The 17,723-nt window shown below is 31.2% G+C and overlaps 5 non-coding genes and 1 pseudogene across 5 annotated transcripts; 4 read left to right on the top strand and 2 right to left on the bottom strand.

Moving 5' to 3' along the window:
• The window catches only part of LOC124927219, a 53,865-nt pseudogene that overhangs the window by 8,662 nt on the left and 27,480 nt on the right, over window positions 1-17,723 (top strand).
• LOC124922859 lies at window positions 4,955-5,069 on the top strand. Its single transcript, XR_007097911.1, has one exon. It is a non-coding gene; the product is annotated as a U5 spliceosomal RNA (small nuclear RNA).
• LOC124922997 lies at window positions 5,579-5,681 on the bottom strand. Its single transcript, XR_007098039.1, has one exon. It is a non-coding gene; the product is annotated as a U6 spliceosomal RNA (small nuclear RNA).
• On the top strand, window positions 6,439-6,553 carry LOC124922935. The gene has a single exon (XR_007097981.1). It is a non-coding gene; the product is annotated as a U5 spliceosomal RNA (small nuclear RNA).
• Window positions 9,420-9,522, top strand: LOC124923016. The gene has a single exon (XR_007098057.1). It is a non-coding gene; the product is annotated as a U6 spliceosomal RNA (small nuclear RNA).
• Window positions 10,082-10,197, bottom strand: LOC124922959. The gene has a single exon (XR_007098003.1). It is a non-coding gene; the product is annotated as a U5 spliceosomal RNA (small nuclear RNA).

Genomic DNA, 17,723 nt, shown 5'->3' with positions numbered 1-17,723 from the left:
AATATTTCCCACCATGAATTAATTCATTCAAATAATCAACCAAATACTTTATTTTTTATAATATTTTAAACATTTAACCCAAATGACATAAGTTAAGAAGGTTTGAAAGAAATCCTTATAATCACCTCCGAAAATAGGGTCTTCCCCATTCGAATCTTCAATCTCAAAACCCCATGTTGCAAAATCTTCAATTCCAGTATCATCCAACTCAGCAATATCATTAATGTTGTAAGTTTCATGAAATTCTTCATTTACACTATCAACTGAAGTAAACACAATGGGTGACCTTTGACTACTTTCATCAAATAGATTCACTATGTGCTTGAGTGAGGGAGAAATCTCCTCCGACATGCCTATGGAATTCACCATCCTGTCAATGCAATCTATATGGATCATAACAAGAAAATTTTCACAAAGAGATGTAAGAGTAAAGGATAACAACACACTGTAATTGTTAGAAAACCAATATCCAGTCAAGTTTGTCCTTTATACTAAAAAACTTATATTTATTTTATATTTCATTTTAGGTCCTATAAAATGAGAATAGATCTCTAGGTTATAGGAAAGAAATGAATAGTGTGGATACTCTCCTCCCTACAAAGTTCCCTTTTATATTTCTTATTGAAACAGAGTCATAATCACCATGAAATCAAAACCAATATACCTTTGGCGAAATAATGATCAATACTATCAAATTTCTTCACATTGAGGGACTCAAATGACAATTCAAGTGCTGATGAAGGCGATACCTGCAAATGCATTCACCCTTAGTTTTGAAATCATCATTTTGTAAAACAATTATTATTACTGAATACTAACCTTCTAGTCTGACTCTTTCTTAGAATTATTGGAGAATAAGATTAGGAGAAGTTATTGGAGAAAACCTACAGCCACATAGATAAATGATTGTATCGTTAATTAATGTGGGCATTTTAAAACTATTCGTTCAAAATATAATCCTTCTGTTAAACAATCTACCTTGATATAAACCCTGATAACATTATATGGAAAAACATAATCTACTAATGGTGCGACAACAACTGTCCATCTGATCCAACAGACACAAGTTATATTTATCCATTGGTTAAAAACTAACTTTTTTAACAATACTATGTAACCCCAGTTATGTTATAGGCATTTCCATTAATATAATATAAGCATAGTGACAAAACATAATCTACTAATGGTGCGACAACAACTGTCCATCTGATCCAATAGACACAAGTTATATTTATCCATTGGTTAAAAACTAACTTTTTTAACAATACTATGTAACCCCAGTTATGTTATAGGCCTTTCCATTGATATAATATAAGCACCAGTGGTAGAATAGTTTCCAAACATTCCATTCACTTTAGTGACTAATACTCATTTTCTGTACCCTGTATAAAACTGATTTTATAAGTTTATACATATCAAACAAAAAAAATACTCAATAAAGACAAGAAAGTACATTGACAGGTGATAGAAAATTAAAGGAATCCAATTAGGAACAACCAAAGAAGCCTTGATCGGGCATAACAATTGGGGAATTCATAACATACTTCCTAATAAAACCTATATTAAATGTCACCATAAACAGGTAAAATTACAAGGAATTCATCCACCTCTTCCTTTCTTGAGATGATTCTCAATACCACTATACCAGCAAATACCAAATTCATATATATCCAAATTCGTCAAACATGTGCATACAACAAAAAATAAATCATTTCTTGTAGAGACGAACAATGTTAGGAGATCCTCGAAAAAGATATGTATTCTTAGACGCTAATCTAATACCATGACTTCTTTTGTTTGCTGTCTGATTATAAACAACTTCTGTCTCAGTTTAATTGAAAGACAGATATACTATTTTGTATGATTTATAAGGCAAATGCAGAATCCAAACACACGATAATGGACATTGCTTCAGCCCTAATTTGTTGGGATTCAAATTAGTTCAAGTTGTATCCATGTAGCTAAATCAGAATTATGTGACCACTTTCATCATCACACTTTTATGCAGGCACGAATATTATTACACAAACAAAAAAATCAAGGGAAAACATATTATGACTTGGGAAATTAAAGGTTGCGAGCTAATCATCTAGATTTTATACAAACTATATACATGTGAGTGCGCTTGTAAGTTGTAATTTGTATAGAGAGTACAACACCTCACTCATAAAGATGGTTCAACTAAATAAGTTGAATGTATACTCTAATTCATCCTTAAAACAAAAAAGTATAACCATTTCTCACTCATAAAGATGGTTTAATCATCTAGTGCAGCGATAACAACCTAGCATCAAAATTCAACTAAAAATAACTGAGAAATCTAAAACACTACAACAAGGGGAAAATCTATGAGTCAGACATGAAAAATAAAACCAGTGACCTAAATAAATTGCATATAAACCTCGTTGCATCCTTAAAACAGATAAGTAGAACCATTTATCACTCAAAAGACATTCAAGACCCGCAGATGAAGGAAAACCCTAATGGTCGGAGAAGAATGTAACTAACCTCGTGGGTGCGACAATCTGGCTGCGGAGAGTCAAGGGATGATAGTGAAGATGAAGGCAAGCCCTAATGGTTGAAGAAGAATGTAACTAACCTCGTGGGTGCGACAATCTGGCTGCGGAGAGTCAAGGGATGATAGTGCAGATGAAGGCAAGCCCTAATGGTTGAAGAAGAATGTAACTAACCTCGTGCGCACGACAATCTGGCTGCAGAGAATAAAAGGATGATACCACGGAAATCTGGTTGTAGAGAGTTGAAGGATGATAGTCTGATTAACACAGACAGAAGGATTTTTTAGGTTAGAAAGAATTGGTCAACTTAGAAAGAAAATGAGTTAGGCTTGATAATTAAAAACTGATTCTAGTTTTAAAATACATATATATAAATTAAACTTTTATTATTAAATATAATATAATGTTTAATTTATTTAATTTTGATTTATATTAGTTTTTACTTTTAATTTAATTAATTTTAAATACTTAAATAAAAGACAAATGTTAATAAAAAAATTAATAATGTTATAAAAATTTTAAAATTTATGAATTAAATTTTAGTGTAAATAAAATTTTAAGTCAAATTTTATTTTAAAATTTTAATATAGTGAAATAAAATATTTATAAAGTTTAAAAATAAAACATAAAAAATATTAAATTTATAATACTTAAGTTTTAAGGATTTTAACAAAGTTTGTATATAAAAAAAAATAAAGGTGGTTGTAAAGTATAAAGGTTGCCAAAAGTTTTATTTTTTTAATTTTTACCCACGCTTAATAAGCGTTGACATATAAAGGTGGTTGAAAGTGTGTTTTGTTGTAGTGTATTTCGAGAAAATAAAAAATGGTCTATAAATATAATAGAATTATTCTATTATTCTATTATTACTCACGGATAATAGTGAAATCAATAGCGCATAGTCAAAAGAAAATTATAACCAATTAAACATACTTTATGAGCAATGCTTTTAGGCGGTGCTAACGATTTAATAATTATCTTTGTAGTTCCAGAATATTTCAGTTTATATTCGAAGTGTCTATCTAAGCTAATAAATGGACTTATTCATCTTTTGACAAAGACTTGTGACATATGTTATGTCAATGACACTACTTCGTTTCGTTTTATCTAATCACTTTTTTTTTCAAAGTTACTTTTCTATTCGAAATATATATTCCAAAAAATGGTTTCTTAATTACAATATTGATTTAGGACCCTCAATTCTCTTTTCTATAATCACTTTTAATGCCTGTTCCGGAACGATAGGACAATTATGTTATTACTAAACTTGTTGAAGAGATAAATAGAACCAAGTTATATCTTTTTTATTGAGAGGTTGATTCGAACTACGAATTGAATCAGTTTCTCGTCAACAAAGAGCACAACACAAATAGTTTATGCAACTTCAACAGCGGTAGGTAAACGTGCTTTAAAAAAATCTATTAGATCGTGTTCTTTCTATGCTTGTTTTTTGTTTTTGAACCGATGTGGGACTTCTTTACATTCTTTAACAATTATTAATTATTAACCTTTCTTTTGTCATAAAATAAATTAATGAAAATTATAATAATATTATATATTTAAATTTAACTTATTGTAAAACTAATAATTTTTAACCAATATTCAATTTTTTTTTCAAGTATCTTATATAAGAATTATAATATGATTAAATTGAGTTATAAAATCTATATTTGTAAACACAACTATAATCTTATCAAATCATGTTTTGGAATATTTATATATTTTTTTAATTTAGCAGAGTTTAAATTTTAAATTTTTGACGAAAATTTATTTCATATTATTTATTAATGTATTGGTTGAATTATACTTTATTTTATTTATTTTGTAATAAATAAAAATATTTCACTCTTTATTTGGCATACTTCCTTTGAATTGTAATCCTTCAAAATTATTTTGAAGGATGCGCAGATTAATTTTTTACATCATAGTTAATTGTGTTCAAAATCAAATTCTTACATCCTAATTGTTCTATACATGACAAGAGACCTTATCTTCTCTTGCCCCTCTCTTGAGAAGTCATTTAGTTAGAGGAGCGAATAAAAAAGGGACAAAGGCCATACTAACTAGAAGCCACAATATGTCTTCTATTTTTTTCATTTTAATAAGTTAGTTAGTTTGAGAAAAAAATCAAAATTAGAGTGTTTTTAGTGAAAATCAAATATTTAAAATAAAACTCTTTTTATTGGAGCTAAACTAATAAATCATTGTAATAGTTTTGTTATTAACATTTATATATAAGTTTGATAAAATAATATACTTAAAAGTATCAAATTCTTGAAAATATTATTGAATTATCCTATTCTTTAAATAAAAGAAGAAAAAACCATTAGGCTCAATAATAAAAAAAAAAAGTGTGATGTCCCACATTGTTAGATGAAGTGATAATAAGGATCCGGTATTATTATAAGAGGGGAGTTGGTAATTAGAAAAAATTATGAAGCCAAGCAATGAACACAAAGCGAACTATTCTTTCGCCTTTTACTAAAGAATACCGTGTGTTCTTTGCAATATGTGGCATACGCCTATTTTTGTTGGGTCCTCTAATCGGAAGCACCCTACAATTGAGTTTAAACTTTGAATTTTTCTTATCTACGAAAATTTAATTCATAATATTTATTAATGTATTATTTGAATTATACTTCAAAAAAAATTTAAATAAATAAAACTATTTCACTCTTTATCCGACAACATACTCCCTTGTAATCCTTCAAAATTATTTTCGTTTAGATGTGCAGATTAATTTTTTACACCATTGTTAATTCTCTTCAAAAATAAATTCTTACATTCTAATTGTTCTATGCATGACAAGGGACCTTATCTTCTCTTGCCCCCGTTCTTGAGAAGACTCAATCATTTAGTTAGAGGAGCGAATGAAAAAGGGACAAAGACCCTACTAACTAGGAACCACAACATTACTTTTATTTTTCATCTTAATAAGTTAGTTAGTTTGAGAAAAAAATCAACAAATGTCATTGTGTGCAAACCTGTAAAGTACACAACAAAAAACTACACTATTTTCCCTCCGGTCGCCAGCGTACGCTTCGGAGAGGAAAAGGGATAAAAAAAATTTGGACCATTTCTCGATTTGTGCGTGTCATTCTTGCGCAGGGGCCATGCTAATCTTCTCTGTATCGTTCAAATTTTATCAAATGTCCCCGAAGGGACTTAACAATCTCTCTCTCATTCTTTAAAATACTTCATTCTTAAGTTAGAGGAGCGATGTGGGATCAATTTTAGAAAATGAATGGACAACTGCTATTTTTTGCTATTTTTTGTGATCGACTGCTAGAGTGTTTTTCGAGGAACGCATGTGTTCTATATAGAGAATGAGGGTCTTTCAAAGTATGCCCTCGATTTATAGGGTTTTTTTCTTTTGAGGAAATATTGATTTTATGGGAGAAAAAGAATGGAGAGCTACCCGTCGTTATTTCCATTCGCATACAAACTGTTTTGAGTTACCCGGGCTGTACATAGACACTCCCTTAAAGGTGTCGATGCCTCTATTAATCTAAGTAACATTCGTCATAATGACTATAACATAAGTTTATTAAATATCAAATACGAGTCATATACCTTGTTTGAAAGTACGAGTTTTAACCACCATCATAGTAATAACTTCAATCCAAGTTAAAGCGTTTTTAGTGAAAATCAAATGTTAAAAATAGAACTCTTTTTATTGGAGCTATACTAATAAATCATTGTAATAGTTTGTTATTAACATTTGATAAAATAATATATAGTTAAAAGTATCAAATTCTTGAAAGTATTATTGAATTATCTTATTCATTAAATAAAAGAAGAAGAAAACACCATTAGCCTCAATAATGACAAAAAAGTTTGTTGTCCCACATTGTTAGATGAAGTGAAAATAGGGATTTGATATTATTATAAGAGGGGAGTTGGTGATTACAAAAAATTATGAAGTCAAGCACTGAACACAAAGCGAACTATTCTTTAGCCTTTTACTAAAGATTACCGTGTGTTCTTTTCAATACGTGGCATATGCCTATTTTTGTTAGGTCCTCTAATCAGAGGCACCCTACCATTGAGTTTAAACATTGAATTTTTCTTATCTACGAAGATTTAATTCATATTATTTATTAATGTATTATTTTAATTATACATAAAAAAAGTTGTAATAAATAAAAGTATTTCACTCTTTATCTGACAATATGCTCCCTAATTGTTTTGTGCGTGACTATCGACCTTATCTTCTCTTGCACCCGCTCTCACAAACACTTAATCATTTAGTTAGAGAAGTGTGATACACAATGTTAATCATTTAGTAAGTGTCTTATCTTAGTTAGTCGATGTAATATGTGTCTTAAGGAGGTTGAGACGATGTAGTATGTGTCGCTGGTATTTAGTGTATTATTTGGAGTATTACTTCTATTTTTTGGGTTATGTCGGGAATCATTGGTGCGTATTGAGAATCGTGGATTGAGGTAGCTAGATTTGTGGGTTTGAAACAATTAGGTTATATCTCTATTATTTTCTGGTGGATAATTTGGTTAGAGAGAAATCGTAGATCTTTCAACAATCTTAAATGACTGTTGCGGATCCAACACAATGCTATCATCCTAACATTATATGATGTTCGATGTGGGAAGCCGATAGATTCAGTTGGAGAGCTCATTTCCTTTTTGGAAGATCTCCGCACATGTTAATTTTGTAATATTTGTGTGATTTTTTTTTATAAATTTAGTGTTTTTGTCGTTATGTGTAAACGACTATCCATTCATAATATTATTGCATGAATCATTTAAAAAAAGCCTCATAGAGTTTTATTTCAGGGGTGGGAAAGTTTAAAAGCGAGAGAGCTTGGATATCAATCTTCCATTAAAGCTTCAACCAACATTTTGATATTTTTTTTCAGGTGGAGTAAAGTGGGACAAGCACCCAGAAAGATTTAAAAATCTTCTAGGAAGCATTCCCGATTAATTGATCGTGGACATTTACAATTGATCGGGAATGCTTCCTAGAAGATTTTTAAAGCTTTCTGGGTGCTTGTCCCTTTTTACTCCACCTGAAAAAAAATATATCAAAATGTTGGTTGAAGCTTTAATGGAGGATTGATATCCAAGCTCTCTCGCTTTTAAACTTTCCCACCCCTGAAATAAAACTCTATGATGCTTTTTTTAAATGATTCATGCAATAATATTATGAATGGATAGTCGTTTACACATAACGACAAAAACTTTAAATTTATAAAAAAAAAAATCACACAAATATTACAAAATTAACATGTGCGGAGATTTTCCAAAAAGGAAATGAGCTCTCCGACTGAATCTACCGACTTCCCACATCGAACATCATATAATGTTAGGATGATAACATTGTGTTGGATCTGCAATGGTCATTTAAGATTGTTAAAAGATCTACCATTTCTCTCTAACCAAATTATCCACTAGAAAATAATAGAGATATAACCTCATAGTTTCAAACCCACAAATCTAGCTACCTCAATCCACGATTCTCAATACGCACCAATGATTCCCGACATAACCCAAAAAATAGAAGTAATACTCCAAATAATACACTAAATACTAGCGACACATACTACATCGTCTCCACCTCCTTAAGACACATACTACATCGACTAACTAAGATAAAACACTTACATATATATTTATCATCAGTTAGAATACCATTCTGGATCACACTTCTCTAACTAAATGATTGAGTCTTCGTGAGAGCGGGTGCAAGAGAAGATAAGGTCCTTAGTCATGCGCAAAACAATTAGGGAGTATGTTGTCAAACAAAGAGTGAAATACTTTTATTTATTACAAATTTTTTAAGTATAATTCAAATAATACATTAATAAATAATATGAAATAAATTTTCGTAGATAAGAAAAATTCAAAGTTTAAACACAATTGTAGAGTGCCTCCGATTAGAGGACCTAACAAAAATAGGCGTATGCCACGTATTGCAAATAAAAGGAGAAAGAATAGTTTGCTTTGTCTTCAGTGTTTGGCTTCATAATTTTTTGTAATCACCAACTCCCCTCTTATAATAATATAGAATCCCTATTTTCACTCCATCTAACAATGTGGGACAACACACTTTTTTGTCATTATTGAGGCTAATGGTGTTTTTTCTTCTTTTATTTAAAGAATAGGATAATTCAATAATATTCAAGAATTTGATACTTTTAACTATATATTATTTTATCAAATATTAATAACAAACTATTACAATGATTTATTAGTATAGCTCCAATAAAAAGAGTTTTATTTTTAACATTTGATTTTCCGTAAAAACGCTTTAATTTGGATTGAAGTTATTACTATGATGGTGGTTATAACTTGTACTTTCAAACAAGGTATATGACTCGTATTTGATATTTAATAAAATTATCTTATAATCATTATGAAGAATGTTACTTAGATTAACAGAGGCATCGACACCTTCAAGGGAGTGTCTATGTACAGCCCGGGTAACTCAAAACAGTTTGCACGCGAATGGAAATAACGACGGGGAGAAATATCGTCTCTATTGAGTTCTTCGGTCGATGAAGGGACCTAAAGACCGTAAACTACGTATATTTTTTTTTCATATTATTATCATTCTAGCCGGGTAAATTTTATGGAAATAACTTAGCTCGACTAGATTTTAAATCCTAGCTCTGCCCTTGGACACCTTATCAACATGACATAATGGGTAGCTCCCCATTCTTTTTCTCTCATAAAATCAATATTCCCTCAAAAGAAAAAACCCTATAAATTGAGGGCATACTTTGAAATACCCTTATTCTCTATATAGAACACATGCGTTCCTAGAAAAACACTCTAGTAATCGATCACAAAAAATAGCAGTTGTCCATTCATTTTCTAAAATTGATCCCACATCGCTCCTCTAACTTAAGAATGAAGTCTTTTTAAAAATGAGAGAGATGGTTATGTCCCTTCGGGGACATTCGATAAAATTTGAACGATACAGAGAAGATTAGCATGGCCCCTGCGCAAGAATGACACGCACAAATCGAGAAATGGTCCAAATTATTTTTACCCTTTTTCCTCTCCGAAGCGTACGCCGACGACCGAAGGGAAAATAGTGTAGTTTTATGTTGTGTACTTTACCGGTTTGCACACAATGACATTTGTTGATTTTTTTCCTCAAACTAACTAACTTATTAAGATGGAAAAATAAAAGACATGTTGTGGCTCCTAGTTAGTAGGGTCTTCGTCCCTTTTTCATTCGCTCCTCTAACTAAATGATTGAGTCTTTTCGAGAGCGGGGCAAGAGAAGATAAGGTCCCTTGTCATGCATAGAACAATTAGAATGTAAGAAGTTATTTTTGAAGAGAATTAACTATGGTGTAAAAAATTAATCTGCTGCGCATCTAAACGAAAATAATTTTGAAGGATTACAATTAAAAGGGAGCATCTAAACGAAAATAATTTTGAAGGATTACAATTAAAAGGGAGTATGACAGATAAAGAGTGAAATACTTTTATTTATTACAATTTTTTTGAAGTATAATTCAAATAATACATTAATAATTATTATGAATTAAATTTTTGTAGATAAGAAAAATTCAAAGTGTAAACTCAATTGTAGGGTGCCTCTGATTAGAGGACCAAACATAAATAGGCGTATGCCACATATTGTAAAGAACACACGGTATTCTTTAGTAAAAGGTGAAATAATAGTTCGCTTTGTGTTCAGTGCTTTGTTTCGTAATTTTTTCTAATCACCAACTCCCCTCTTATAATAATATTGGATCCTTATTTTCACTTCATATAACAATGTGGGACATCACACCTTTTTTTGTCATTATTGAGCCTAATGATTTGTTCTTCTTTTATTTAAAGAATAGGATAATTCAATAATATTTTCAAGAATTTGATACTTTTAAGTATATTATTTTATCAAACTTATATATAAATGTTAATAAAAAAACTATTACAATGATTTATTAGTTTAGCTTCAATAAAAAGAGTTTTATTTTAAATATTTGATTTTCACTAAAAACACTTTAATTTTGATTTTTTTTCTCAAACTAACTAACTTATTAAAATGAAAAAAATAGAAGACATGTTGTGGCTTCTAGTTAGTAGGGCCTTTGTCCCTTTTTTATTCGCTCCTCTAACTAAATGACTTCTCAAGAGCGGGGGCAAGAGAAGATAAGGTCCCTTGTCATGCATAAAACAATTAGGATGTAAGAATTTGATTTTGAACACAATTAACTATGATGTAAAACATTAATCTGCGCATCTAAACGAAAATAATTTTGAAGGATTACAATTCAAAGGAATTATGCCAAATAAAGAGTAAAATACTTTTATTTAATACAAAAAAAATAAAAATAAAATATAATTCAAACAATACATTAATAAATAATATGAATTAAATTTTTGTCAATAAGAAAAATTTAAAATTTAAACTCTGCTAAATTAAAATAATATATAAATATTCCAAAACTTGATTCGATAAGATTATAGTTGTGTTTACAAATATAGATTTTATAACTTAATTTAATCATATCCTAGACCAGCAAAGTAAGGTCTTTGTATAACTAAATTAAATCATATTATAACTCTTATATAAGATACTTGAAAAAAAATTAAATATTAGTTAAAAATTATTAGTTTTACAAAAAGTTAAATTTAAATATATAATATTATTATAATTTTCATTAATTTATTTTATCATAAAAGACATGTTAATAATTAATAATTATGAAAGAATGTAAAGAAGGCCCACATCGGTTCAAAAACAAAAAACAAGCAGAGAAAGAACAGGATCTAATAGATTTTTTTAAAACCACGTTTACCAATCGATGTTGAAGTTGCATAAACTATTTGCATTGTGCTCTTTGTTTACGAGAAACTGATTTAATTCGTAGTTCGATTCAACCTCACATTAAAAAAGATATAACTTGGTTCTATTTCATCTCTTCAACAAGTTTAGTAATAACATAATTGTTTGTCCTATCGTTCCTGAACAGGTATTAAAAGTTATTATAGAAAAGAGAATTGAGGGTCTAAATCAATATTGTAATTAAGAAACCATTTTTTGGAATATATATTTCGAATAGAAAAGAAACTTTCACCAAAAAAAAGTGATTAGATAAAATGAAACGAAGTAGTGTCATTGACATAACAGATGTCACAAGTCTTTTTCAAAAGATGAATAAGTCCATTTATTTGTTTAGATTGACACTTCGAACATAAACTGAAATATTCTGGAACTACAAAGATAATTATTATTAGCACCGCATAAAAACATTGCTCATAAAGTATGTTTAATTGGTTATAATTCTCTTTTTACTCTGCGCTGTTGATTTCACTATTATTCATGAGTAATAATAGAATAATTCTATTATATTTATAGACCATTCTTTATTTTTCTCAAAAATGCACTACAACAAAACACACTTTTAGCCACCTTTATATGCCAACGCTTATGACGCATGGGTAAAAATTAAAAAAGTAAAAACTTTTGGCAACCTTTATACTTTACAACCACATTTATTTTTTTTATATACAAACTTTGTTAAAAACCTTGAAATTTAACTATTATAAACTTAATAATTTTTATGTTTTATTTTTAAACTTTATAAATATTTTATTTCACTATTTTAAAATTTTAAAATAAAATTTGACTTAAAATTTTATTTACACTAAAATTTAATTCATAAATTTTAAAATTTTTATAACATTATTAATTTTTTTATTAACATTTGTCTTTTATTTAAGTATTTAAAATTAATTAAATTAAAAGTAAAAACTAATATAAACCAAAATTAAATAAATTAAACATTATATTATATTTAATAATAAAATTTTAATTTATATATATGTATTTTAAAACTAGAATCAGTTTTTAATTATCAAGCCTAACTCATTTTCTTTCTAAGCTGACCAATTCTTTCTAACCTAAAAAATCCTTCTGTCTGTGTTAATAAGACTATCATCCTTCTACTCTCTACAACCAGATTTCCGTGGTATCATCCTTTTACTCTCTACAGCCAGATTGTCGTACGCACGAGGTTAGTTACATTCTTCTTCAACCATTAGGGCTTGCCTTCATCTGCACTATCATCCCTTGACTCTCGCAGCCAGATTGTCGCACCCACGAGGTTTGTTACATTCTTCTCCGACCATTAGGGTTTTCCTTCATCTGCGGGTCTTGGAAGTCTTTTGAGTGATAAATGGTTCTACTTATCTGTTTTAAGGATGCAACGAGGTTTATATGCGATTTATTTAGGTCACTGGTTTTATTTTTCATGTATGGCTCATAGATTTACCCCTTGTTATAGTGTTTTGGATTTCTCAGTTATTTTCAGTTGGATTTTGATGCTAGGTTGTTATCACTACACTAGATGATTAAACCATCTTTATGAGTGAGAAATGGTTATACTTCTTTGTTTTAAGGATGAATTAGAATATATATTTGACTTATTTAGTTGAACCATCTTTATGAGTGAGCTGTTGTACTCTCCATACAAATTACAACTTACAAGCGCACTCACATGTATATAGTTTGTATAAAATCCAGATGATTAGCTCGCAACCTTTAATTTCCCAAGTCATAATATGTTTTCCCTTGAAATGTTTGTTTGTGTAATAATATTCGTGCCTGCATTATAGTGTGATGATGAAAGTGGTCACATAATTCTGATTTAGCTACAGGGATACAACTTGAACTAATTTGAATCCCAATAAATTAGGGCTGAAGCAATATCCATTATCGTGTGTTTGAATTCTGCATCTGCTTATAAATCATACAAATCTTTCAATTAAACTGAGACAGAGGTTGTTTATAATCAAACAACAAACAATAGTCCTGGTATTAGATTAGCGTCTAAGAATACATATCTTTTTCGAGGATCTCTTAACATTGTTCGTCTCTACAAGAAATGATTTATTCTTTGTTGTATGCACATGTTTGACGAATTTGGATATATATGAATTTGGTATTTGCTGGTACAGTGGTATTGAGAATCATCACAATCACAAGAAAGGAAGAGGTGGATGAATTCCTTGTAATTTTACTTGTTTATGGTGACATTTAATATAGGTTTTATTAGGAAGGGTGTTATGAATTCCCCAATCGTTATGCCCGATCAAGGATTCTTTGGTTGTTCCTAATTGGATTCCTTTAATTTTCTATCACCTGTCAATGTACTTTCTTGTCTTTATTGAGTACTTTTTTTGATTGATATGTATAAATTTATAAAATCAGTTTTATACAGGGTACAGAAAACGAGTACTAGTCACCAAAGTGAATGGAATGTTTGGAAACTATTCTACCACTGGTGCTTATATTATATCAATGGAAAGGCCTATAACATAACTGGGGTTACATAGTATTGTTAAAAAAGTTAGTTTTTAACCAATGGATAAATATAACTTGTGTTTGTTGGATCAGATTGTTGGATCAGATGGACAGTTGTTGTCGCACTATTAGTAGATTATGTTTTTCCATTATGCTTATATTATATCAATGGAAAGGCCTATAACATAACTGGGGTTACATAGTATTGTTAAAAAAGTTAGTTTTTAACCAATGGATAAATATAACTTGTGTCTGTTGGATCAGATGGACAGTTGTTGTAGCACCATTAGTAGATTATGTTTTGTCATATAATGTTATCAGGGTATCAAGGTAGATTGTTTAACAGAAGGATTATATTTTGAACGAATAGTTTTAAAATGCCCACATTATTTAACGATACAATCATTTATCCATGTGGGTGTAGGTTTTCTCAAATAACTTCTCCTAATCTTATTCTCCAATAATTCTAAGAAAGAGTTAGACTAGAAGGTTAGTATTCAGTAATAATAATTGTTTCACAAAATGATGATTTCAAAACTAAGGGTGAATACATTTGCAGGTATCGCCTTCATCAACACTTTAATAGTCATTTGAGTCCCTCAATGTGAAGAAATTTGATAGTATTGATCTTTCTTTCGCCAAAGGTATGTTGGTTTTGATTTCATGATGATTATGACTTTGTTTCAATGGGAAATATAAAAGGGAAATTTGTAGGGAGGAGAGTATAGATTTCCACACTATTCATTTCTTGTTTATAACCTAGGGATCTATTCTCATTTTATAGGACCTGAAATGAAATATAAAATAAATATAAGTTGTTTAGTATAAAGGACAAACTTGACTGGATATTGGTATGCTAACAATTAAATTGTGTTGTTATCTTTTACACTTACATTTCTTTGTTTCTTTATTTTTTTAGAAAGAAAATAAAAATAAATCAAACACACGACATTTTCTCCGTTTCAAACATAATATTTCTTGAGCGTATCAAGATTAAAAGGGGATGAGCATTCATCGCCATCGAGAGAAGTGAAACGCACAACTCCTCTTGAAAAGATATGTTTGATGACAAAAGGTCCCTCCCATGGCTGTTGGAACTTCCCTCTAGGATCCTATAACTTTCAAGTCTTCTTGAAAACAAGATCTCCGACAACAAGATGCCTAGGCTTGACCTTCTTGTTGAACTCCCTCGCCATGCGTCTCAGAAGAGTCATTTAACTCATAATCGGTCATCCTTTTTATGATGTAGTAGATTGGCACATCTTCTTTGATTTTATTCTCCTGGGCTAGAATGCTCTCTATGGATGACTCAGTGATAGTGAAGTGAAAAATCAAAGAACTCCTGGCCTCAGAGACATGAGGATAGGAAGGGATTGCAAATACTCCTTCATCTTCTCGAGGACATGTTAATGAGTATCACTCCAGACAACTTTTGACCCTTCTTCAAAAGCTTGAAGAGAGAATCACAATTGGAAGTGAGCTTACTAATGTAGCGACTAATATATTGAATTTTGTCCAAAAATTCCCGAACCTCCCGCTCATTTCAGGGTGCTGGCATGGATTTGATGGCCGCAATCTTGCTAGAGTCGAGTAGGAACTCAAATTTTTCAAGTACATATTGTGGCACCGTTTAGGGTATTTCTGGGTGAACAGTTCCGGTAGGATGATCACCATTTTCGAGAAAATAAAGAATGGTCTATAAATATGATGGAATTATTCTATCATTGCTCACTAATAATAGTGAAATTAATAGCGCAAAATCAAAAGAGAATTGTAACCAATTAAACATACTTTGGAGTAATACTTTTATGCGGTGATAATGATTTAATAACTATCTTTGTAGTTCCAGAATATTTCAGTTTATGCTCGAAGTGTCTATCTAAGCGAATATATATAATAAGTAGTATAAGGAATATATAACTAAATAAATGGACTTATTCATCTTTTGACATAAACTTGCGACATTTGTTATGTCAATGACACTACTTCGTTTTGTTTTGTCTAGTCACTTCTGTTAGATAAAATTAGACCGGTTAAATAGAACTTAACTAAAACAAACTTCCTGTGCAGGAACGGTTAAAGAATCAGGATCGGTCAAGTAATACAACCGATCAAGCAACCCAACTGGCCAAGAACCTAACCAATCAAGAAAACAAGACAGGTTAGAAGACAAGGCAAAAGATGTAACCAAAACCGAACAAACCTGAAGCTATGAAAAACCTAAAGTCATCCGGTTAACTCAAACAACCGGTAGACATTCTAAACCGAAATACATCAATCCAGAAAACTAATGAAGAAGCTACTTAGAGAAAGAAGCCAAGAACATCAAACTAAGTACAATCTACAAATCGGTGCAAGCAAACACTTTGAGTATCTACGAAAGATGATACCAAAGAGACAGACTGTAACATTGCCCTATCCATACAAGTCTGAGGATACTCTACAGGATGCAGAAAACCGCCTGAAGAAGATCTTTTCATTCTGGGATAAGTCAGAGGCACAACATTCCAGGTGTCAGCAACTGTCCAACCGATAGTGCTACATTAAGTAAAAGACAAACCTAGACGGTTTGACCCACGCACTAGAAGCCTAAACCGCCAGGTCTGAATCACTGAACCTCTGCTCAACCAATCAGATTCAAGGAAAAGAAATGTGACCGTTGGCACATTTCACATATAAAAGAAGGAGCTGAAGAGGAGTAAATGCAGTTACAAGTTACAAGAGAAAACATTTAAGAGCTACACCAACCCATGTTATAAGTGGTCTTTATCTCTCTAAATTAAAAGAGCTTAAGTGTGCATTTGAAGTGAGATTACAATTTAGGTGAGAATTGTACGAGTGTTATCGAGCAGCAAATAAGTCTCGATCGAATTGTGCGTATGTATTCCTTAGTGAATATCCTTCTCGCGGTTTCGAGAAGAAGGGGTGACGTAGGAGTTTTATCTCCGAACATCCATAAAAAACTGTCTTGCTCTTTACTTTCTGCCGGATTTACATTCTAACCGATCCATACTAACCGACCTATACCACCCTAACCGATTTACATCACTTTTATCAATTTACTAAGCCTCAAACCGACCTCCTAATCTCCAAACCGACCTTATTCAAATCTGGTCCTACTCATCCCGTGTGCGTGTTGCTTCAGTCTGAAACAAACCACTTCCGCACTTGAACTCGGTTAAAGGGTTTGTGACAGCCTTTGTAGTATTGAAACCCAGTGTTAATCTCTAACCGGATTAAACGCCAACCTTTGAGTGCAAACCTGCCAGACCCCGGTCCGCCATCCGCGACCTAAATCCTAACAATTGGTATCAGAGTAGTTAGTTTCAATACTCAAGCAAGCATGACTCTCGATAAGCCTTCAATGCTAGAAGGTGATGATTTCGTCAACTGAAAGGCACGCATGCACCTGCACTTAATCACCATGGATGACGAGATGCAGTTCATCCTAACTGAAGGACCGATAAATATTGATAAAGATAGGGAGGAATGGACAAAAGAAGATAGGAGAAGAAATAATCTGGACAACCATGCTAGAAACCACATCATCAACGGTTTGGACAGGAATACCTTCTGTAAGCATATGAGTTTGAAATGAGATCTAGGATTGAAGATGAAGTCTTAGCTTCAACCTCTACAAAGGCCTTATTCACATCCATGGAACCGGTTGCTCCTGCACCGATCAGAACCGCTGAACAGTTATGGCAATGCTTGCACAGAAGTTTGGCAGATTCATGAAGAGAAGCCAACCGACAAACAATAACTACGGTGATAAATCTAATGTTAGATGCTATAATTGCAATTGTTTGGGATATTTCAGGTGGGAATGCAGAAAACCAAGACGGGATGACCGGAAACCGGATGATCAAAACCACCGAAATAACTACCAACAAACCGGTGAAGGAAAAGAAATTCAAAAAG

Source organism: Impatiens glandulifera, chromosome 1 (genome assembly GCF_907164915.1).
Source record: "Impatiens glandulifera chromosome 1, dImpGla2.1, whole genome shotgun sequence".
NCBI lineage: Eukaryota > Viridiplantae > Streptophyta > Magnoliopsida > Ericales > Balsaminaceae > Impatiens > Impatiens glandulifera.
This window is presented reverse-complemented; position numbering and strand designations above follow the sequence as displayed.